This window comes from Protopterus annectens, chromosome 13.part0 (assembly GCF_019279795.1).
Source record: "Protopterus annectens isolate FY-2018-M chromosome 13.part0, PAN1.0, whole genome shotgun sequence".
Lineage (NCBI taxonomy): Eukaryota > Metazoa > Chordata > Ceratodontiformes > Protopteridae > Protopterus > Protopterus annectens.
Window position 1 is genome coordinate 1,257,141,215 of NC_056747.1, and position 23,791 is coordinate 1,257,165,005.

Below are 23,791 nucleotides of genomic sequence, written 5' to 3' on the forward strand. Positions count from 1 at the left end.
AGACAAGAGAAGCCAAAAATGATCCTGATTGCCTCAGACTGGCCACACCAGCACTGGTACCCAATCCTAAAGACCTTGTCTCAAAGCCCAGCCTAGCCTTTACCTCAAATTCCACATCTTCTGACTCAAAACAATCAATCTGCACAGTCAACTCAGAACCTTAAATCTGGCTGCATGGCAGATAACATAGCCACTCAGACCACCTCTCTCTAAAGCTGTTATGGATGTCATTTTAGAAGCCAGGAGGCCCAGCCCTAGGAAATTTTATGCAGAAAAATGGAAGAGATTCTATGCTTGGAACCAGGCACAAGGACTCGAACCACTTGTTTGAAAATTTCTCAGATTTTACAATACCTAACTGAGATGCTGGACAAAGGCCTATCCTTTTAATCTATTAAGATCCATGCCTCTGCCATTTCAGCTCATTACAATACGGAACAATCTGTTTTTTCACATCCACTAAAACAGTACCTCAGAGGGACAGAAAACATAAGACCCCCAAGGAGAGTACCGACACCTACTTGGGACCTCAATTTTGTTTTAGAAAAACTCACTCTGCCTCCTTTTGAGCCAGCCAGCACTGCTGATATAAAATTATGGTAAACTGCTCTGCTCTTAGCAATAACTTCAGCAAGAAGTCTGTTACAGGCATTAATGGCAGTGGATCCTTACATCATTTTCTTTTAGGACAGGGTCTCACTGAGGGCAATTAATATTTATGCCAAAGGTGATTTCCAGTGTGGCTCTTAACCAAACCATTCATTTGCCAACTTTCTATCCAAATCCCCAGAATAAGGGGGAGAGACTTCTGCACGCTTTGGACATACACACAGCTACGTTTCTACTTGGACAAAACAAAAGCTTTCAGAAAAACTGAGCAACTTTTTGTAGCTTATGCTGCAGGATCACAAGGAAAGCCCATCTCCAAGCATCCAATTTCAAAATGGATAGGACACTGCATTCGCATTTGCTATGCACAACATTGCAAATCAGTGCCTAAGGGCATTAGGTCACATTCTACCAGAGCAGCAGCCACTTCAGCAGCCTTTCTCAGAGGAGTACCAACCAAAGACGTTTTAGAAGCTGCAACTTGCAGTTCAGTGCACACTTTCACCAAGCACTACCACTTACCTCTTTACTCTAAATCCAGAGCAGTCTTTGCCACTGCAGTTATGCAGGTTCTGGTAGCCTCTCCTAACCCTATTTAGGACCAGCCACCCAACCTCAGCTTTGGGATTCTACCCAAGTGTAATGACTGCAACAGTGAAACACTATGAACATAGTACAGTTGTGTACCTACCATAAATGTAGATGTTAGTGTATTCGTTGTTGCAGTCCAGGTTACCCACCATCCTCCTTTTCTATGCTGAGACTTTACTGTACTTCTCAATTCTATACAACCTGTGTGCTGTATTTGCTTGGAGATGAAGGAAATGTTTATTTTACTACATGCTTGCCTTTTGGCATACTTTTTTACAGCCTTCCTATTTGGGGGCACCTGACATCTGAGGCAAGAAAAACTGAAGAAAATGGTGTCTGTTGCATCTTTCATACCCCTGGTGCACTGACATCAGGGAAGAGGCGACAGCATATGATGCCGGACCTAGACTTTGGAACTCTGGCCGACTGTGGGTAACCTGCCAGCAGGATAACCCAAGTGTAATGACTGCAACAGTGAATACACTAGAACATCTACATTTATAGTAGGTACACAACTGTACTTTCTGCAGGGCCTTATAGCTGCTCCTAATGCTATTTAGTTCCATCCTCCCATCTATAGCTTTGGGATTCTACCCAAATGTAATGACTGCAACAGTGAAACACTAACAGAGTACAGTTGTGTACGCTTACCATAAATGTAGATGTTAGAGTGTATTCACTGTTGCAGTCTGGGTTTCCCTCCCTCCTTTCCCCTTTTTGTGGTCCTCTCCTATTTTTTTCTTGAGGTACAGGCTTAATTTTTGTCAAACTGGTTTTTGATTTGAGCTTTATTTTTTGGGGATTCCTGACTCATGACAAGAAAGACTGAAGAAGTGACGTCTGCTGCCTCCTTTTTGTATCTGATGCCCCGATGTCCTTTACAACAGATGGCAACCGAAGTACTTTTTACTTGCCTTTGGTATTCTGTCCAACTGAGGGCACAAAGAGCCGGATATCCCATTTGTTAGGACTGCAACAGTGAATACACTCAAACATCTACATTTATGGTAAGTGTACGCAACTGTACTTTTCTAGGCCTACCTCTGTTGCCGCTCTGCCATCAGAAGTCCCGCCAGCTTCCGATCTAGGCATTGAGGGACGTCTTAACCATCTACTTCAGCTCCCACCGAGGAAGCTGCTTCAGTAGTAACTGCCTGCATGTCGTTTGAGGTAGCACTGAAGAAGGCTTTGTTAAATATTTGCCGAAACCGGTCTGTTTTTCAAGAACCTCAAATTTATTTTTAAGGTGCCTTGTATGCTGGTCCTATTTTCTTTGTTAGCATAGACTGCTGTCCCTACCAGTGTTGAGGGAGAACCAGACTCAGTTGGATGACAGACCAAGACTCCATTATCTGAAGCTCAGGCCCCAGAACCTAGGCCTTCTCCCAGACCTATGCCTTCTAAGCGGAAGCAAAAACCAAACACTTGACTACAACCCCTGAAGGAGTCCCAGACTGGTCATTTACTAATTCTTTACAGGCCTTTATGGCTCTTAGGCCCACAACCTCTTCCTCCTCCACTATTCCAGTGTTTAGTCCCAGGCCTGCCTCTGCCACTTCTCTCCCCTTGCCCTACTACCCAAGGAGGAGAGGAGGATCTAAAACCTTAATGGACTTCTGAAGTCAATCTCTTGTGCCTCACAGATTGCCTCTCCTATGGAATACTATTCCTCAGATGAATCCATTGAAGGGGACCCTCCCCCGAGTATATTACTTTTGGTGAAGCAATTACTAAGATGAAACAATACTTTAAATGGGATACTACCCAAGTGACTGACTCCCAGAAGAGGTATTTTGAACGGACTCTGTGCACCTAAGAGCCCAGACAGCTTTTATAAAAGTGCTTGATAGCAGAAATTTAGTTCTGACCCCCCCCAAGCAGATCCTGCAGTAATTGCCATCTCTCCTGGAAAGCAATGTTGACTGATTCCTTCAACTCTTCTCCCAACTGATAAGGATAGCAAGTGCATGGACAGGATTGCAAAAGTGCACACCTCCACCCTGGTCTTCTGAGCCATCACTTACCCAGATGCATGTTGTAAAATATGCCCTGGACTGTTTCACAAGCCTCCAGTCTCCTGGCTGCCACACCTGACTGCCCTACTAAATCATGGATAGCATCTAAACTGTCTGGCTTCACAGGTAGCAAGACAGGCCATTGGATGCAGTTGTGATGCCGCAGAGGCCTCTGCTAGGTCTGCAGCTTTTGCTTCAGTTCTCCAGATATTTTTGGCTTCGCTTACTACCACTCCCTGAGGACTTCAAAATAAAATTATGGACGCCCCATTAGACCATAACCTTTTGTTTGCCAATCTGCAGAGCTTTTTAAAAACCTGCAGAAAACTAATGAGCTGGAGGACATCAAGCATTTGTCCCCTATTCACATGTATTACAAGTATTATCCTGCTAAAACATTTTTTGTCAGGAGAACTTTCTGTGGCACCCCCTCTATCAGCCACAGGAGTGGAACCAGAAGCAAACTACTCCAGACCTGCCTTTCAACTGACTCAGACCATCTTTTCAGGATAGAAATGCACCCAACAATGTGTGACTTCCTTGCCCATCTACCTTTGTCAGCCTGCCTGACCCACGGTCTCACCTACTGGATAAACACATCAGACCACTGGGTACTGACTAACATTCAAAATGGATACTTCCTGTCTTGGAAGGAAAAACCCATCCCAAGGCCAATCCCCTTTCCAGCCAAAAATCAAATCCACCTCTCCTTGCATTCTACTAGACCTCCAAAGGTTAGGCACAATAAAACCAGTTCTCCCAAGGAAGAAAGTATTTTACTCCAGAATTTCTGGTCCCCAAAAAAGATGAGTCTGAGACTTACACTAAATCTGTCCTTCCTAAACCATTTCCTAAAAGTTCCATCATTCAGAATGCTATCCCTTTGATTTCTTCCCCTTAATCCCAGCTCAGGCCTTCATGGCCACACTAGATCTAAAGGAGGCTTTTCTCCCTATTCCCATAAAATTCTCCAACCAAAAATTAAGTTTTACTGGACCCTGCTGTCATTTTCAGTTTACAGCCTTGCCCTTTGATTTGTCTACTGCACCCATGGTATTCACAAAATGCCTAGACCCAGCTGTTGCTTACTGCAGGTCCCAAGGTGTCCAAATCTATCCCTGCCTAGCCATTCTCCTGTCACAGAAGACCTCCAAAGATTCACCACCTCCTTTCTACAAAAACCTGGGCTTCACCCTCAACTTAACCAAATCACCCTTGCTCCACACAGCTAGAAAATCTTTCTGGGCTGCAGGATCAGGACAGACCTGATGCTTTCTTTCCTTCTCCAGGGCAAAGTTCTGTCCCTCTCCAATCACTTCTGAAACCTTTTACTAGCTCCCCCAGTTATCTGCAAGGCAATTCCTGAAACTCCTGGGGCTGATGGCAACCACCATTCCTATGCTTCTCTTAGCAAGAGTACACATGCACAAGTTCCAGTGGCACCCATAATATGGTCAAAACACCAACTCCCTGGAGCAATAAATTCCCATTCTCCCTGCCTCAAAGCAGAACTAAGGTGGTTGATTCCACAAATCCTTCACAACCCCAGGACTACTGCTCCAAATGTCCTTTCAAACCCAATTTATGCACACAGATGCCTCAGACTTAAGGTGGCGAGCCACGTTCGAAGCTTTCTGGGTACAGGAGGTATGGAATCCTACCCTTCAAAAGAAGCATATCCGTGTAAGGGAAATAACTGCAGTTCTGGCCCTGGAGGCTTTTCTTCCTATTCTCCAACCAGGCCCCTTTCAAGTATTTACAGAACATCAGTTATGTGGCATCTCCACAAACAAGGAGGGGCCAGAGCTTACCTCCTTTGCAGGATAAGTACAAATTTGGGACCTCACTTTCAGGCACGCCTTGTCCTTGCAAGCTTCATACATCTCCTCTTAGGACAGTCGAATATTCTCAGCAGAATATCCTCTCTACAGCACAAGTGGATGTTGAACAGAGACCTGTCTAGACATTGCCAAACATTGGGGCACTCCAAGTGGATCTGTGCCTCCCCCCAGAACAGACAATCGAACAATTTCTGCACCAAGGATGACTCTCTCCACTTGCCTGGAGTGTAGATGCCTTCAGCATTCCATGGTAAGGACGGTTTCTATATGATTTTTCACCTTTCCCACTAATCCAAAAGGTCCTACTGAAAATAAGGAAGAACAAACAAAATATCTTGCTGGAGGACTCCAACTGGCCAAGGCAACACTGGTCCCCCCCAATTCTCATTAGCCAAGGGCAATCACCACAAGTTACCTCACAAGGCGGACCTTCTCACAACAAAAGGGAACTCTAATTCATCCTCACCAACAGATGTTAGGACTAACACTGAAATTTATAATTCCTTTTAGACACCACTACTCAGCGGACATGCTTACAGTCCCGAGGGAGGCCAAGAAACCTGCTACTAGGAGATCGTATTCATCTAAATGGAAGAAATTCTCCAAATGGTGTCTACATAGGGACAGGGACCCCAGCCAAGCAGACCCCTCCCTTGTCCTTGCTTGTGTGAAATCATTAAGGATGGCCTTTCTTACTCTTCAGTTCACCTTCCAGCCATTTCAGCTTGCCTGCCTCTAAGACCCCCTTTGCCATCCAGGCTGGATGTAAAACTTTTCCTGAGGGGTCTTGCACATCAGACGACCTAGAAAACCCATCCCACCACCCTGGGACCCCTCAGCATTGTCCTGGAAAAACTAACACTAGCCTAGCCCCCTTAGAGCCAGCTAGCAATGCTACTTTACAGTTGTAAAAATGGAAGACTGTACTGTTGGACTGTACTGTTGGCCATTACTTCTGCTAGGAGTGTCAGTTACAGGCTCTCATGGCCTGCGTCTTAGACAACTTTCCACAAGGATAAGGTGGCCTTGCACACTAACATTTCCTTCATGCCCAAAGTGGTTAAACTCTCTAATCTATTAATCTACCCACGTTCTTCCCATCACCAACTAACAATAGTGAGAGGCTTCTCCATTCCCTGGATGTACACAGTTTCGTCTAGGTAGAATCCAAGTTGTCCTTCAGAAAAACTAACCAGCTATTTGTCTCTCCATCCCAAGGCTTTGGGCAAGGCAGTCTCCAAACTATTTTGTGATGGATCAGAAAATCAATTTTCTTCTGCTACTCGCACCATAGCAAGCCCTTACCCCATGGGGTGAGCTCACTCCACCAGAGGCTTGGCTACTTCCAAAGCCTTCTTCAAAGGGCTGGATACTGCATCCATTTTGGAAGCAGCCACTTGGTCCACTATTCACACCTTCACCAAATGCTACAAACTGGACCAAGTCCTCCAGAGTCTGGGCAGGTTTTGCTAGAGCAATCCTGCAGGGGTTCTGAAATCTTCACTTCTACCTTTACCACAGCTTAGAGGGAAAGGTGTTCTCCCACACTAAGAATACTGCAACATAGAAATAGGGCATAGAATAGTTGTGTAAAATCTCACCATAACCATAGATGTCCTCTTCCATGTTGCAGTATTCCTTCCCTCCTGCCAACCCTGGATTGTTTGGACTATGGACATAACTCTTGGGCACTAGGAAGCTCTACCCTTCACCTAGCGCAGACTAGCGAGCCTATGACGCATGACACTTCTGGCTGACATCACTTATTACTCTTTGGGACTTTGTCTGGCCTTTAAGTTCTGAAACACATTTAAGGTCCCTGGTTTATGGTCCTATGACATCCCACGCACCTACAGCACCCAGGCTTAAGCTTTTGTATAGGAGCAGAATCCCTCACTAAGAATACTGCAACATGGAAGAGGACATCTGTGGTTATGGTAAGATTTTACACAACTATTCTTTCTGCATCCCTACAGATGTGCACATGGAAAATTGTTTTGCTGGTAGCCCACACTTCAGCAAGAAGGGTCAGACTTGCAGGCACTCATGGCATGCCTTCCTTACACTGTCTTCCACAAAGACGGTGACCCTGTGCACCAACCCCTCAATGCCAAAAGTGATAAACGAGCTATCATTGAATCAGTTCGTTCACTTACCCACCTTCTTTCCCAAAAAATGATAGTGAGAATAATACACTCCCTGGATGTTCACAGACTAAGATTTTATCTGGACAAAACCAAGTCCATTAGAAAGTCAAATAGACTTTCCTTTCATCCCAGAGCCCTGGGCAAGGCGGTCTTCATGCAGTATTTCCTGTTGGCTCAGGAAGTTTTTCTATTACTCCTACCATGGAAAAGACCTGAATTGGGATCAGGGCACACTACTAGAGTGGTAGTTTCCTCCAAAGTCTTCATAGGCCTAGACTCTGCTACCATCCTTGAAGCAGCCACCTGGTTCACTGTACATTCACCAAACAGAAACTGGACCATATCTCCAGAGCAGGTTTCGCACGGGCAATCTCTGCAAGGATTTCTGAAATCCATTATCTCTACCCTTCCTCCTTCCTGAGCTGTGGTACTCTCACAGTAAGAGTACTGCAACATGAGAATAGGACGTAGAATAGTTGTGTAGAATGTTTCCATAACCATAGATGTTCTCTTCCATGTTGCACTATTGTTTCCCTCACTCATGATCCCCTAGTTGTATATCTACATGTCTGTGGGACTTCACAAATCCCCTACCCTGCACTAGGGTATTTGGCAGTGTGGCAGTCCACCAGTCTGGAGGACATCTTTTGGGATCTCCTAGTCTACTGTCCGAATGGGAGTTGGATGATGTCCTTCAAGGATGCATCTGCATTCCTTACAAATGGGTTGTCCTGTCATCAGGCAGCCCTTCGGTCAGCCGGATTCCAAAGTCTGGGTCTGGCCTCGGCTGGTGTCGCACTTCACCCGACGTCATCTCTGCTGGTCTTCGGGTATAAAGGCATCAGCAGACGCCATTTTCCTCAGTCTTTCTTGCCGCGTGGCGCCCGAAGCAGAAGCTGTTCGCAAGTGCTGGTCGGTCAGATCCAGAGATTACTACTACCGAATACTACTTCGAAGACTTCTAAAAAGCTAAGTACCCCGTTGGGGACTCTTTCTTGCCTCAGCCGATGTCAGAAAAAGTGAATAACTGTAACTTGTGGGAAACAAATACCTCATAAAGATTTCCACTCGTACTGCTTACCTTGTTTAGGCCCAGACCACGACGTAGCAGCTTGTTTAGCCTGTGCTTCATTCAACCGACGAACGCTTAGGCATCGGTCTGAGTTTGCTGAACAGTTTTTCGGCTCAGATTTTGTGTACATTATGCCGTCGGATCCTCCGACTTCTCAAATTGTTAAAAAAAAGCAAAGAAAAGGACAGACACTCGCGGTCCGTGGTTTCGGCCGAAAACACGGTTAAGCAAACCGCGAGTGTGTCTGTTTCGGCCGAAACTGAGCAAACGGGTCAATCTTCAGCCGAATCCATGACTACTACCGAGGCCCCTTCTACCCTAGTTGAATCGGCCTCTGAAGTTTTGCCTACTACTGTGGTTCCTCAAGAATTATCGGACACCATCCCTTTGGATGTCTCTACCCCAGCACGTGGTGCTGCTAGGCCTCCTGCAGCCATGTCTATAAAGGCCTTTGCCAGGGCTAAAGCAGCCAAAACTGCTAAGTCTGTGCCTAAGCCCCCCTCTCACAGACCCAGTTCCAGTTCTCAAATGCTTACTCTGGCAGAGGATCTCATCCCTTTAATAAGGGGATCCCAATCTCACCCAGACAGGGCCTCTCAACCTCCAGAAAAGAGACCTAGAGCAGAGCCCCCTGAGCCAGTGTCCTCAGATGACTCTTCTGATGATACAGACAATACAGACCATCCAGAGGCTCCTTTTTCTACTTATGAAGATTCCGATGCTGAAGAATCTATTCCTTCTGCCTCTCCACCAGAGGAATTTTCCTTTGGGGAAACCTTACATGCCATGAGAGAGCAATTCCAATGGCAGGGACAAGATTTCTCAGATTCAAGAAAAAGGCTTAGGACCTTTTTACACTTACCGCAACATAGGCCCTTAGCTATATCTCCAGTTCTCCCTGTTGTGGATGATGCATTTAATGATGCTTGCACTGCTCCTGATACTTTACCTCCAGCCCCTGCTAAGCCCGATAGGTTTTACAGGGTACCGGACACTCACCTCCACTTATACAAGGCTCCTTTTGCAGATCCTGAGACTATCTCCCAGGGGCCTAAGGCAGTAGCTTCGACCTCAGCGAAAAACCCTCTCCCTTCTGAAAGGGAATCCAGGTCCTTAGAGAGATGGGGTAAAAAAGTATACACCTCTGCTACTCTCAGCTAGAGCTTTGAACTGTCAGTTTCATATGATCCAATACCAAGAGTTTATGCTTGATCAGTTAACTAAGAAACTCTCCTCTGATTCCTTAGATAAGAAATATGTTCTAGAAATGGTGAATAACATTCAGCAGGTTAGTAACCATTCTTTAAAATGTGGCTATGATGCACTGGAGGCTTCATTTAGATCAGCCATGACTGGCACAGTTATAAGAAGGCATGCATGGTTGAAAGAACAGGTCTTGCCGGATCATGTTAAAGCAAAGCTATTAGATGCTCCTATGGATAAGGTCAGTCTATTTGGTTCTCCTGCCCAACAAGTAATGAAGAAAATGGAAGAGAAGGCAAAATCTATACAAACAGTTAAAAATTTCTTACAGGTTCAGCCACCAAGGTTTAGCAGGAACTGGCCTTCCAAAAATTGGTCCTTTCCAGACTCCTCTAAAACTCAGAGGCAGGAATAGACGTTCTAGAGGCAGAAATCAATCCAGAGGAGGTGCCTACAGGGGACGCCAGTGGCAAGGCAATAACCAACGAGGCACAGATACAGCCACTACCACTGCAACACGACAATCACAGTGACTTGGCTCTGACACCGCCTACCAGGGAACAAATAACAGCACCCTTAGGCGGAACGTTAGCCTTATTTTCAAAAAACTGGCACTATATCACGAGAAGTGGATTCTGCAAACTATAGACCAAGGCTACAGGTTTCATTTCCACACCTTACCAGTAAAAAGAGGAATGCCAAACCTACCACCAAATCAAAAGACAGAAGCTCTAAAACAAATAGCTCAATTAACAAAGATGAGAGCTGTGGAAAGGGTACCACCTACAGAACAGGGCAAGGGATTTTACTCCAGACTCTTCCTAGTACCAAGAAAAGAGAAAAGTTCGAGACCTATTCTCGACCTGTCCGCTTTAAATACATTCATCATTGTTCCAAAATTCAAAATGCTGACCCTACAGCAACTTCTTCCCATGCTGGGCAAGGAGTATTGGCTGGTAACTCTAGATCTCAAGGAGGCATACCTGCACGTCCCCATACGACCAAATTGCAGAAGATACCTCAGATTTCTTGCAGGATCAGAGCATTATCAATTCTCAGCATTGCCCTTTGGCTTATCTACTGCGCCCAGAGTGTTCACGAAATGCTTGGCATCAGTAATCGCTCATTGCAGGCTTCAGGGAATCCAAATTTATCCATACCTGGACGACTGCCTGATACAAGCGGACAACAAAAGCAAGCTGACACAAGACTTACAGAGAGTCATTTGCTTACTACAAGCCCTGGGATACACAGTCAATTTAAAAAAGTCAAGACTGATACCATCCCAAACAAGAACATTCTTGGGTGCAGAATTGGACACAGTAAAACAGATGGCATTCCTAACTGCAGAAAAACAAGAACAACTTCCTCTTTACTTCTTGGCATTAACAAAGCAGAACAAACTAACAGCAAGGAAAGTACTGCAGGCCTTGGGCTTCATGGCATCCTGCATAATCCTGGTCCCCCATGCCAGACTGCATATGAGAAAGCTACAGTGGTGCCTAAAGAATTTATGGTCTCAACACAGGCACAGCTTAGAAACCGAAATACCACTAATCCCATGCCTGAAACAAGAGTTCCTATGGTGGGCTCAGGCATGCCAGTCAAACACAGGTTTGTCCTTCCACAACATTCAAGCAAGCCAAACCATCACAACGGACGCCTCAGACCTCGGTTGGGGGGCCCACATGCTGGACAAGTGCATTCAAGGCTTATGGACTCCAGATCAGCTGCACCTGCACATAAATCAAAAAGAAATGCTGGCAGTAAAACTAGCAATCCAGAATTTCAGACCATTCCTCAAAGAAGGCCAATTGATAAGGACAGACAACACCTCAGTCATGTGGTACATCAACAAACAGGGAGGCACTCATTCATACCCCCTATGCCGAATGGCTCTGGACCTATGGAATATGGCTCTGAGCTACAACATTCAGTTACAGGCAATATTTGTACCAGGAAAAAAACATCCTAGCAGACATGTTAAGCAGAAATACCTCGGATGCTCACGAATGGATGCTACACCTGGACATCTTCAAGGCCATCACAGAGAAATGGGGAATGCCACAAATAGACCTATTCGCATCCCCACTCAATCACCAGCTCAAGAAATTCTGCACAAGGACATACCACCCACTTGCTTGGAAGGTGGACTCTCTATCCTTCAGTTGGAAAGGCCTGACAGCATATGCATTTCCACCCCTTCCTTTGATGCACAAGGTACTACTGAAAATCAGAGGAACGTCCAAGGATAATTCTGATAGCTCCAAATTGGCCAAGACAACATTGGTATCCATTGCTGAGGAGCATGTCTCGGGGGGGAAACGTGGACACTACCCCTGATGCCTTTGATGTTAACTCAGAACGACTACAACATCCTGCATTCAAACCTGAAAACTCTGCAACTGACTACCTGGAACATTACATAAAAGCAACTAACCCAGATTTATCCCAAAGGGTTAAAGACATTATCCTTGAGGCCCGCAGACCTTCAACAAGAAGGAACTATGCAGGAAAATGGAAAAGGTTTGTCATTTGGAGTACTGATAGAGGGAAAGATGTGTCAAAGGTAGATATTGCCAACATCCTGGAGTATTTGGCAGAGCTTCTCCATACAGGCCTGTCCTATTCCTCCATCAAGATACATGCATCAGCTATTTCTGCAGAATACAGCTTGATCCCCTGTCTTCTCACATCCTCTACTCAGGCAGTTCCTGAGAGGAATTAAGAATGTAAAACCTCCTAGGAAACCACCATTACCAGCATGGGACTTGAACTTTGTGCTAGAAAAATTGACACTCCCTCCATTCGAACCAGCAGCAACAGCAGATCTTCAACACCTATCCTGGAAAACTGCTTTCCTACTGGCAATTACTTCAGCACGAAGGGTTTCAGAACTACAGGCTTTAATGGCAGTACAACCCTTCCTAATCTTCCATCAAGATAGTGTCCATGAGAACTAATCCTACATTTATGCCTAAGGTGGTATCCAGAGTGTCTCTAAATCAGGCTATCCACCTACCTACCTTCTTTCCCAATCCACAGAACAGGGGGGAAAGACTGCTGCATACCTTGGATGTACATAGACAGTTGCGCTACTACCTGGACAGAACCAAGGGCAATAGAAATCTGACCAGCTTCTAGTAGCTTATGCAACAGGAAGGGAAGGAAAAGCAATTTCCAAACAGACAATCTCCAAGTGGATAGGAAATTGCATAAGATTCTGTTACTCCTACCATGGAAAGCAAATTCCACAGAACATAAGGCCTCATTCTACAAGGGCTACAGCCACTACCACAGCTTTCTTACGAGGAGTGGCTACCAAGGACATTATTGAGGCGGCTACTTGGACCTCCGTGCATACATTTGCCAAGCATTATAACTTACCTCTATACTCTAGATCCCGAGCAGGGTTTGCCACTGCTGTTTTGCAAGGGATCCTAACTACACCATAATTCTTCTTCCTCCTCCCCTAGTTTGGCTATGGTATTCTACCCATTTGTAAGGACTGCAGATGCATCCTTGAAGGACATAGTACAGTTTTGTACCTACCATAAATGTAGATGTCCGAACAGGATAGCATCTGCAGTCAGGATTACCCACCCTCCTTCCCCTCTGTGGTACTCCTATGGTATTTGCCCACCTAATAGCTAGCTTGGGGGGGATCTCTTATGGTGTATTTGTTTGTATATATGTACATACATGCTTATTTTTTGTATTTGCCTTCTACCTTTTTGAAACATTGCCATTTACCCAAAATTTACCTATCCAAGAGGGCAACTGGCATCTGGGGCAAGAAACACTGAGGAAAATGGCGTCGGCTGATGCCTTTATACCCGAAGACCAGCAGAGATGACATCGGGTGAAGTGCGACACCAGCCGAGGCCAGACCCAGACTTTGGAATCCGCCGATCAAGGGCTGCCTGACGACAGGACAACCCATTTGTAAGGACTGCAGATGCTATCCTGTTCGGACATCTACATTTATGGTAGGTACAAAACTGTACTTCGTGTTTCACTGTTGCATTTATCACATTTGTGTTATCTGCCTGCAGGTAGCCCTCAGCAGACCTGAATACCAGAGTGTTGGGATTTGTCTGATGCTGTCGCTTCTTCCATGAGGTCAGGTCGTCAAGGGTATAAAACATGCAGTCGATGCCATTACATCAGTCTCTCTTGCTGTGCTGTGCCCAAAGCAGAAGCAGTTAGCAAGTGCTGGTCGGCAGACTCCTGAAATTTATTTTTCGAGTTTCTGACCTGAAGTCTTCAAAAAGATAAGTACCCCGTTGGGGGTCTTTTTTTCTTGCTCTGATGTTAAACACTTGTCTTGCCTGTGGAAAGCAAATACCTCGGAGATTTTCATTCTTACTGCTTCACCTGTCTAGGCCCAGACCACAATTTCCCTCGCTGTCTGTTTTGTGCTATGTTCAACGCCCAAACTATTCATAGTATGGCACTTTTTGTAGCTAAATTCTTTCGCTCTATCTCTGTACTCTGAAATGGCTTCGATAAGCCATCCATCTACTGAAAAAACATAAGGATAGACCGCATGGGTCCAAAACTGCTAATGATGCTACCGTTCAGCTAGTTGCCAGTCCGCCAATACTCTGAGTTGCTTTCGCATCCCCTGATGCCCGCTTCTGCAGATTCACAGGCCTCTACTGAGACCCATTCGGAGTCTGGTATGCTGCGGGATGCTTCATCTATGGAACCTGCGGATGTCTCTACCTTCGATGGGTCCAGAGCAGCTGTGCAGGCACCAGTTTCTGAGGGTGTATTCAGGCCTTCCGATTTTTGTTAAACTAACGACTTTGTTTAAAGTCAAAAGTGCTGAATTTCTCAGGCCTAAAAAGCGCACTATGCCTACGAAACAGACTAAAGCACATTCTCAGGCCCACATGCCACAAAAACAAAATGATTAGAATGGTTGACCTTATTACCTTAATTATGGGAAGCCAGCCTTCCCCCTCAGAGACCTAGAACTGATTTTCTTTGATTCTTCTGATCAGGAATCTGATATCTCTTCCTTCTACCAGGAGATTCCCTTATCCACCTATGAGGATTCTGATGCAGAGGATTCCATTCCCTCTGCTTCCCCACCAGAAGATTTTTCTTTTGGTAGAACCCTGCATACCCTTAGAGCATTTCTGCTGAGAGCGCCAGGACTACTCAGTCCAAAAAGAGACTCTGGGAATTTTTGAACCTGCCTCAGCACAGACCTCTAGCTATCCCTCCTGTTCTGGAGATTGTAGATGTTTTCTTGGAATCCAGCCTTATGCCGGATACTTTCCCTCCAGCTCCCAGGAAACCTGACCGGTACTATAGAGTACCTGATTCCCACAAATTCCTTTTCAAGAATCCTACTGCGGATTCAGAGACCATTTCCCAAGGGCCTAAAGGCATTAAGACTACTGCTACCAAAAATCCTACCCCTTCGGACATGGATTCTAGGGCTTTAGACAGGTGGGGTTAGAAGGTTTACACATCTGCTATTCTGGCCGTTAGGGCTTTAAATTGCCAGTTTCATATGTTAAAGTATCAGCAGCATATCATGGAACTAATTAAACAGAAAATGATGATTCCTGACTGTGCAGAACACAGATTTAAAGATTTAATGCATTTTGCTAACCAAGCTGGTAAACATACTTTTCAATGTGGGTTTGATGCCTTAGAAGCATCTTGCAGGGCTGCTGTCACTGGGTCTGTTCTTAGAAGACATGCTGGGCTTAAGGAACAAAACTTGCAGATCATGTAAAAGCAAAATTACTAGTTGCAACCTTAAACCAAGAGCGCCTATTTGGCAGTAAAGCAGAAGTCCTCAAAAGGATGGAGGAGAAAACTAAGTCTATGCAAACTGTTAAAGATTTCTTACAAGTACAGTCCCCTAGATTCAGTAGGCATTGGCTTTCAAAGAATTGGTCCTTTCCAGTCCCTTCCAGGCCTTCAGTCAAAATCCAGGGGCAGCAGACCACCAAGACTTCAGTCTCTGCTTATGCACAGATGTAAGCAGTGGTGGTACTCCCATGTCCAAAAGCGGGAGTAGTAAGTCACCACCCTGTGGTAAAATTGTACAATGACTTATTCTTAACTCTTCCAAGCCTTGCCCAAGTACTTGAACCTTTAGGAGGAAAACGTGCCCTGCATGCAAAAAAAAATAGTAATGTATTACCCAAGACAAATGGGTTTTAGACATTGTTTCCCTGGGATACAGATTCCACTTCCACTCGCCCCCAACCCTAAATGGATGGCCAGACCCCCACCCCCCCCCCCCAAACCAGTGGGAGGAGGCCCAAAAGCAAGTACTTCCTTTTCTCAGCATCAAGGCTGTTCAACCTTTCCCAGCAGAACAAAAGGGACAAGGCTTTTATTCCAGAATGCTTCTGGTTCCCAGAAAAGAAAACTCCTGGTGTCCTATCCTGGATCTGTCTATTCTCAACACCTTTCTGGTGGTTCCAAAATACAAAATGCTAACTCTCCAGCAGCTTCTTCCTATGCTAGCCAAAGATTCCTGGCTTGCAACCCTAGACTTAAAAAGAAGCTTAACTGCACATCCCCCATAAGGGAATCTTGCAGGAAATGCCTACGCTTCAGAGCAGAATCTGTGCACGGTCAGTTCTCTGCACTTCCCTTTGGCTTGTCTACTGCGCCCAGGGTATTCACAAATTGCCTAGCTCCAGCCATTACATTTTGCAGGCAGAGAAGTATTCAGATTTACCCATACATGGACGATCGCCTGGTTCAGGTGGAAAGTCAGGACTTGCTATTACAGCACCTGGCATTTGTAGAGAGACTTCTAACTTCACTGGGGTACACCAACGAAAAGGCAGAGCTAGTAACCTGCTGTCGTATTCCTGGGAACAAGCTTGAACAACTTCCCAGATGGCATTCCTCACTCCAGAGAAACCAATTTATTTGACAAACTACTTCAGTCTACTGGCCACCAAAACCCAGCTGTCTGCAAGAAAAATACTGCAAGCCCTGGGGTTCATGGGCTCTTTCATTCTGCTAATTCCATATGCAAGACTGCATATGAGGAAACTTCAATGGTACCTAAAAAAAATCTATGGTGTCAACATTCTCAGGACCTGGAAACTGATTCCTATCATTCTTGGCTTAAGGACAGAGTTCATTTGGTGGGCAGAGGCCTGCAACCACAACAAGGGACTCTTTCACTCTACTGCCTGCTGCCCAAACCCCAACAGACACATTAGACTATGCATGGGGTCCTCGCATGGCAGGGCAGTGCATTCAGGGCAAATGGAACCCAAAGCAGATGCATCTGCATATCGGTCAAAAAGGAATGTTAGCTGTACAGAATGCTCTGACAGCCTTCAAAGGCCTTATTCTTCCAGGATAACTATTGGTAAAGACAGAACACTACAATTATGTGGTACATAAGCAGGGGGGAACCCTTTCCTACCCACTCTGCAGACTAGTCATGGCTCTGTGGAGCACACCCTTGAGCAATCAAGTACACCTACAAGCTCAATTCCTGCCAGGCAAACTAAATTCACTGGCAGATGACTAGCAGAAATCTCATGGACCCACAAGTGGAAACTGGAACCCAAAGTATTCAAGTTTTGAGGAACAGGTGGGGCACACCAGAGGTGGACCTGTTTGCTTCCCCTCAGAACTATCAACTTAACAAATACTGCACCAGAACTTCCCACAGCCAAGCTTGGAAAGTGGATGCCCTGTATTTTACCTGGGAAAGCCTGTCTATACCTTTCCCCCCCTCTGCCTCTCTTTTCGAAGGTTCTACTAAATATCAAACTGGACAAGCCAAGGACAATCCTGATTGCACCAGAGTGGCCACGCCAGCACTGGTACCCTCTTTTGCACAGTCTGACAGTGCTACAACCTTGGCACCTGCCTCAGACTCCCTCCCTGCTGTCTCAGCAGGCGGGCCAGATTCTGCACCCTCGGCTACAGACAGTTAACCTTGCAGCCTGGCTAATCCCCTGAACTCATCACCAGCAACACTCAGTAAGCAGGTGCTGTATGTCATTCTTGAGGCAAGGAGGCTTAGTACTAGAAAATTCTCTTCAGAAAAGTGGAAAAGATACTGTTCCTGGAGTCGGTCTCAGGGGATGGGCACAACTGTGCCCAGCTTACCTCGTATACTAGACTAACAAATGATCTGAAGTAGGATATTCATTTGTCTGCAACCTGTGGGTTATGGATCCGATATCGGATCCGAACCGGCATAGTTTCCAGCTATGGATCCAAGCTCTCAGCTCCTCCCCTCACCCATAATGCCCTGCTCTACCCTCATGACCTCAGATCTTGTTTGCCGCGCTGGTAACTGGATGTGGTTTCTATAGCTCTCAGCTAAGTGGAATTTTCTTGTACTAAATTAGAATATTTTTGCTTTCTTTAAACTTTTTTGTGTGAAAGTTGTAGGTTTCCTATTTTTATTGACTGTTTTAGTTTAATTTTATTTACAGTAGTATATTTTATTCCCTCCCTCGCTGGTACGTGAGTGTGTGTGAGGCCTGTGTGCTTTTATAGTTTATTGTTTTAAGTTACTTCTGTAACTTTTGGTTAATTTTGACTATGGCTGACCAGCCTAAGTCATTTTCTCTAAATGCTCCGAGTGTGGCCATAAGCTCTCACCGGCTGATGGCCACACTCTGTGTTAAGTGTCTTGGGGTTGAACACCTCACATCTGGCTGTTCCATTTGTGCAGGGTTCAACCCCAGGGCACTGAGGGAGCGGAGGTCCAAGCTGGTCCTGGCGGGTCTTTTACCCGGACTCGGCTCGACCCCTCCTTCGGGACTCCCAAGGCTGCAGCTGTTCCCCTGTAGCACCCCTCCTGCTCCTGGGACTCAAACTCCCGCTTCAGGACAGGAGAGGGATGCATCTAGGACCGGAGGGAGAAGCACCACAAGCGGGCCGAGACCTCTGTTTCGCCCCGCCAGCCAAGCTGGCTTCTCCCGCTTCCTGTTGAGCGGTCTCCTCCTTCTCGGCTCCGGTCACCTGTGTGCTTCTCACCGGGTCCTGAGGAGGAGGAGACCCGATCTCCGCGCAGGCTATCGAGGAGGCATTCCAGGCCTACCTCGGTAGCCTCGCCGAGATCTACCCATAGCTCGATGCTGATCTGGACCGGATGATGAGGTTCATCCAGGCCCAGATGCAGATGGGAGTGTTTGCCTCCCCTCCGGGGAGCTCAACACCCTTTTCAAGCCTATTGCTCCTTCTCCACCCGCTTCCGGGTTCGGAGCAGCTGGAGCCGAGCAGCTTCGGGGGAGGTCGGATCCGATAGTACTGGTGCCGGATCCGACCATGCCCTCGAGTGCGTCGGACCCGATCTCGAGCCTGGATCCGAGCCGGATCCGGGGATCAGTGCTCCTTCGGGCGCCGTCTGTGTCGGAGCGCACTGTCCTTCGGATCCGAGTGCGCCGGCTCCGATCCACTCTTCGGATCCGAGGGGAGCCATTGTCGGATCCTTTGGTCGAGGTCGGCTCCCTTCGGCTTTTGATGTAGTGGAGAGGGCTCTGTTGAGGGTCTCCGGACCCCGGCACTTGCTTCGCTCCGTCCCCGCTCCCTCTGCACTGGGCCAGGCTTCCACCATCCGGCCCCTGGGACAGCCCGCTTGTGCCCCAAGTTGCTCCTATGGAGCAAATTGCTGCGAGGACTCCTCTGACAGCCCCCAGAGGAGGCTCCGCAAGCATACGTGCAAAAGGAGGCACATTGACTCCCTGAGTCTCTCACTGAAGACACGGACTTGGAGGAAGGGAAGGCTCCCACGGTCACCCGAGGATGTCTCCTTCGAGACATCATGGAAATGTCCGTATTAGGGGTGGTCTGCCCAAGTCTTCCTCGACGAGTCCGTGTTCTTGGAGGCATTCAAACGGGCCCGTCTACCTCTTGGGTGTCCCCTGCCGACCCCTGGTGGACCTTATTACCACCAGGGCGTGGAAGGAACCGGACTCCGTGGAGCCAATTCCCAAAAGACCTGATAAATTCCTTAGCCCGCCTTCTGACAGTACCCATTGGAGTAAGGGGCCTCCTGTAGATGCCATGTTGATGGCGGCCACAAAGAGGGAACTGGCTCAGGAGAGTCCTCAGTCCACCCACCGAGCAAGGAGTCTCGATGATGGACCGCTTGGGAAGCGGATGTTCAGTTCGGCGACCTTTCGGTAAGCGCTGAACTATTTGGCACATGTTATTCGGATGCAGCGAGACCTTATTAAGGAGTATACTGCATCCCACCATGAGTCCATTTCGGTGTAGGTCAGAGCTCTGCACTCCACCAAAATGGCCACTCTTAGGTCAGTCACAAATACTTCTATGCGGCTACTCTCCCATGCTACGGAGGGCGCCGCTAGAGCTGCGGGACAGGACTGGTCACTAGACGTCAGGCCTGGCTCCGCCACTGCATTTTTCTGAGCCCTTCAAGGCGCTGTTAACGCCTTTGATGGTTCTGCTCTGTTTGGCAAGACCGCTCGCGAGACGTTGACCCAGAGCGAGAAGGACGGGAAGACGCTCTCTGCCGTCGAGATCCGCTTCTGTCCACCCCAGAGGCCCTATTCTTGGAACCAAAAGGGTCACAACAAGGTGTGGTTCAAGTCGCAGCAGTCCCAGCCTGCTCGGACAACCAGTCCTTCCGTGGCAGAGGAGGACAGGGAGGACGCCGCCCTAGAGGCAGAGGGGCTCCCAGAAACTTCGGGTCCAGGGAACCTTGCTCTGAACGTTCGCCCAGCAGCCCTGAGGCTGCCCGACTGCTCTACTCTGGAGGCAGTCGGGGACGTTCTGGGCACCTAGCGGCATGGGAGTCCATAACATCGGACCGCTGGGTTCTCCAAATCATATCCAGGGATATCGCATTCCTTTCCTTCACCTTCCAAAGATGAAGTCCCTCCCAGACGCACCACCCGGTCAAAGGGAGGCCGCTTTAGCAGAAATTGGCCATCTGCTAGAGAAAAGAGCCATCCAGCCCGCTCCCCAGACCAGATCGGATCAGGGTTCTACTCCAGGTTCTTTTTAGTGCCAAAAGACGGGGAACTAAGACCAATCCTAGACCTCTCTCTCCTGAATCTGGCAGTCCCCAAAGAAAAATTCAATGGTCACTCTACAATCTATTCTCCCCTTCTGGGAGAATGCCACTGGATGTGCTCGATAGATCTCAAGGACGTACTACCACATCCTAATGGACAGACGCCCAGGAGGTTTCTCCGCTTCCGGCTGGGAGCCAGTCAGTACCAGTTCCGGGTCCTTCCCTTTGGTCTCACCACAGCCCCAGGGTGTTTACCAAAGTACTAGCAGTGGTAGCAGCCCACCTGAGGCTTCAGGGGGTGCAGGTCTTTCCCTACCTGGACGACTGGCTCCTTACCGCCCCAACAAGGCATCTACTTCTCTCGGCGAGACTCCTTTCTCCATCTTGCTCCATTTCTGGGCATCACAATAAATACCAAAAAGTCCAACCTGGCACCCACTCAGCTCTTAGATTTCATAGGGGCCAGACTAGACACAAGGAGTTTACGAGCCTTCCTCACTGCGGACAGAGTTCTAAATCTGCAGCTCCAGGTGCGGGCCATTCTCCATTCATGTTCTGTTCCAGCGGAGTTGGTCCTGAGGGCTCTAGGGTCCATGGCTTCGCCGATACCACTTCTTCCTCTTGCCAGGCTCAATATGCATTCTACAGTGGACGCTCTTAGTACAGTGGTCATACCTTGCTCTCCCATGTATCATCCCATAGCGATCAGCAAGGCTTGCAAGCGGTCCCTCTTGTGGTGGCTCCACCCCGGATCTCCACGAGGGTCGCCCATTTTGTGCTTCTCCCCTCTCGCCACGGTGACCACGGACGCCTCCCGCCTCGGGTGGGGGCACTTTATGGGCGGACAGTCCAAGGCACGTGGAACGATTCAGAGACCTTACTGCATATCAATGTTCTAGAGATGAGAGCAGTGCTCTTAGCGCTAGCACTTCAGGACTTTCTTCCCTTGGGAACAATTGCGATTCAATCGGACAATATGTCTGTTGTCTGGTACATCAACAAGCAAGGGGGAACAAGGTCTTACCCTCTTTGTCGAGAGGCCATGAGAGTTTGGGAATGGGCAATCTCCACCAATCGCTTTCTCATAGCAACGCACATTCCGGTCGGTCCAACATCCTAGCGGACAAGCTCAGTCGCACCATTCTGACCCCTTACGAGTGGTCTCTCAATTGTCAAGTAGGAACGCATATTCGCACGGTGGGGAACCCTTCATGCGATCTTTTGCCTCCCTCAAACACCAAGTGCGACAGTTTTTTTCGCTGATACCTCCTCCCGGAGGTTCCCAAGAGACGCTCTGGTGCATGCTTGGCCACCCGGTCTTCTGTATGCCTATCCACCCTTGCCTCTGATGCTGCAAGTACTTCAGAAAGCCTCTCGGGTGGGTTGCAGAATGATTCTCATTGCTCCGTTCTGGCCTCGACAGATCTGGTTCCCCTTCCTAAGGTCTCACTCGGTGAATCCTCCTTGGATTCTAGATCCTATTCCGGATCTGATATCCCATCCATCCTGCATTCCTCCTCCGAACCTGGACAGCCTGAAGCTGACCGCTTGGCTGCTCCAGTTCCACTCTTGATAAGGACTCCCGGTATTTCTTCACCGGTAAAGGCTATTTTGGTGGCGGCTCATAAACCATCCACTAGAAAGGTTTACCGAAGCAAATGGAAGCTTACTCTGTGTGGGCGGAGCGGCAAGGCCTAGATCCCTTCACGGTTCCTCTCCCCGTAGTGCTTGATTTTCTAACCTCTCTCTTTAATGATGGTGCCAGCAGTTCCACAGTCAAAGTTCAACTGGCGGCAATTTCTCACTATCACATTGGTCAAGAGTCTAATCCTCTTATGTCAGCCAAATTGTGCAAAACTTTTCTTAAAGGTACTTTCCTTCTCAGGCCCCTATTAAGCAAGCAGTTCCTCCTTGGGACCTTTCTTTGGTCCTACAGGCCTTGACCGCTCCCCTTCGAGCCAAGGCTACAGTGGACCTCAAATTCTTGTCTTACAAGACAGCCTTTTGGTAGCCATTACATCAGCCAAGAGAGTTTCTGAACTTCAAGCTTTATCAGCTAAACCTCCTTACTTGGTTTTTATCCGGACCGTGTCTCCCTCAGGACCAACCCGTCCTTCCTTCCTAAAATCGCTTCTGAAGCAAACATCAATCAATCCATTAACCTCCCTGTTTTCTTCCCTAAGTATGAAAACAAAGGTGAATATAGGCTACACTCACTAGATGTTCACAGGCAACTAAGATTTTATTCAACAGGACAGCTGGTCATAGGCAATCCGACCAGCTGTTTATTTCCTTTGCAAAATTCAATTTGGGCAAGCCAATTTCCAAAGTTTCTCTGTCCCGCTGGATTTCACAGTGCATTTTATTGGCTTATCAAGCCAGGAAGGCCCGCACCGGAGGGTGTTCATGCCCATTCAACCCGGTCAGTATCTACCTCAGCAGCCTTCAAGGCTAGGATTCCTCTGGATGATATTTGTGCAGCAGCTACATGGGCTTCATCTCATACATTTATTTCTCACTATAAGTTGGATCTTGCATCCAGGGGTAGAGCATCCTTTGGCTCCGGTGCTCGGAATATCCTTCCATGATGGCCCAAGATTCAGGTAGCTGGGGACTCTGTCCCACAGGTTGCAGACAAATGAATATCCTACTTCAGATTTAGAAGTTATGTACTCACCATAACGTTCCATCTGAGTAGGTGTATTCATTTGTCTGCAACCATCCCGCCCTCCTATCCCCCTGGCCTTTCAGTTTCCTGCATATTACTTGTTACCCTTTTGAGGGTATTGTTGCTTTGGCAAACTCGATCTGAGGTCATGAGGGTAGAGCAGGGCATTATGGGTGAGGGGAGGAGCTGAGAGCTTGGATCCATAGCTGGAAACTATGCCGGTTCGGATCCGATATCGGATCCATAACCCACAGGTTGCAGACAAATGAATACACCTACTCAGATGGAACGTTATGGTGAGTACATAACTTCTAATTCCACAAGGGCCTGTCCTCTTCTATTAAGATTCATGCCTCTGCTATCTCAGCTCATAATACTGAGCCACCCCTCTTCTGTTATCCTCTGGTAAAACAGCTCTCCTGAAGGATCTTAATTTTTGGCCCCTCTAAGGAACTGTCACTCAAGCCTGGGACCTTAACCTTTGTATTGGAAAAACTCACACTGCCACCCTTTGAACCGGCTGCTACGGCTGAGTTAAAATTCCTCTCATGGAAAACAGCTTTACTTCTAGCCATCACTTCAGCAAGAAAAGTGTCTGAACTGCAGGCCCTTATGGCACTGGAACCCTTAATTATCTTCCATCTGG

The 23,791-nt window shown here is 47.4% G+C and overlaps 1 protein-coding gene across 1 annotated transcript in view; it reads left to right on the plus strand.

Moving 5' to 3' along the window:
* KPNB1 (karyopherin subunit beta 1) overlaps positions 1–23,791 on the plus strand; it is a 2,271,876-nt gene that overhangs the window by 968,670 nt on the left and 1,279,415 nt on the right. The gene's annotated exons all lie outside the window — the stretch shown is intronic.